The sequence below is a fragment of the Aegilops tauschii genome, chromosome 6 (assembly GCF_002575655.3).
Source record: "Aegilops tauschii subsp. strangulata cultivar AL8/78 chromosome 6, Aet v6.0, whole genome shotgun sequence".
NCBI classification, from domain to species: Eukaryota; Viridiplantae; Streptophyta; class Magnoliopsida; order Poales; family Poaceae; genus Aegilops; species Aegilops tauschii.
Window position 1 is genome coordinate 9,557,474 of NC_053040.3, and position 1,764 is coordinate 9,559,237.

Here is a 1,764-nt window from a genome sequence, read left to right on the forward strand (position 1 = left end):
CCTGCTATAGGGCCTGCCTTGCACTTATGTTATTGGCCCATTCAAATTGAAACATTTTTCTTCATTTTTCACATTGCCTGCTCGTGCGTTGGGACGAACAAAACTAGCGTGGGCCAACCTGGACGACTCAAACTAGGTGCACACTTTCCAGCCACCTGAGGCGGCCGCCCATACCAGCCCCTATGGTGGTGTCGCCCCTTTTTGCATGTATGATTGGATAGTGAAAAATATTCCAGTGGCGCTTTTGATTTACCCACAGAATGGTTGAATTGCTTGTTTCTATGAACTGAGTTCGTCAATAATGTGAAGGATGCCAGTCTTTTCATCCTATTGTAGATTCCTTAGATCTCGGTATGCCAAAAGTAATCACATGAAACATACAGTAAAAGCCAGTGTGATGTGTTTGGCTACAACTAGTCTGACTACACGTCCTCATATAACATATCAAGGACGCACCATCTTACCACATTAACCATTTGACTTACCCATGCAGTGTGGGAAGAAAAAAGTATTGGGACTGCGTATCCAAGCAATTGATGCCATGGACTCCTTCGTAAAACCTTGTAAGCGAAAAAGAAGTTGCAGTGTGCCTGTACAAAGAACTAGCGTAAGTTCAGTTACCTGCTTCTCGGAATTTTAGTGAGCCACTTATTGCAAAATTGTTCAATTACGTTGCTTGGCTTAATTTAGTTTACTACTGATTACATAATGGCACAGCCTGTTAATCATATTGTAGACTGCGCCTATCTATGTGTTTGATACTTACTGTTAAGAATTACCTGTTTGCCTTAACATAAATATCTACTTGTTTGTTTAACTGCTTTGCTACTGCAACAGCGGGTTACAATGATGTTAATAACTACTTTTCAGCATCCAATTAAAACTCTTTAATTACTTGTTTGTTTAACTGGTTTGCTCATATAACTCCCAGTTGAGATGTTTTGCTAACTTCAACTTCTCTGAATCCAATCGAAACTTTAATGGCAAAACAGGTTAGCCCAAGATCAAAGAGCGAGGTCCCCATGGACGTTGCATCATCCCACAGCAGTGGCACCGGCCCAATCGTGCATTATGAATTGCCAACTGCTGATGCTCTAGAGGCTAAACTAGTGGTAGAAAGAGATTCTGCTTCTGCACTTAGAGATGAAGTTGACATGTTGAGGAAGCAAACAGCACAATCACAAGCAGTACTCAAGACAACCATTAAATATTTGGTGGATTTCAAAACGAAGCAAGCTGAGACTGACCAGATTGTTAAGGTCCTGAAGGAAAAAAGGAAATTAAATTCCTACTTGGTAAATCATAGGTGAAATGTTCTTTCCATAGTTGAATAACCTTTGTGTTGTCTATTCATGTAATCAATCAAACCATTTGTTTTAGAGATCATGTAATAATTGTTTTTTTGTTTTTTGGTTTGTAATTTTATTTGAGCACAAGTCTGTATTAATTGATAAGACTCGGAGACATTTCATTTGGATTGCTGTGGCAGACCTACAAATATGCCAATCGAGCTGAATGTGCATTCAGCAATAGTAGTAGTATAGATGGACCATAAGTGGCACGCATCGGAAAGGGCCAAGATGCTGGCTGAAAAAAGGATGCTGTTGTAGCCAAAAAAAAGTACAGCGGCCTGGCTTATGTATGTTAGTTCATATTATTGATCCATATATTCTATAAGTGTTTATATGTCTGTTAGTTCTGTACATTCTTGGTTGATTGACTTGGTATTTGAATCTTGATACATCGCTTGTGTACATATCTAAA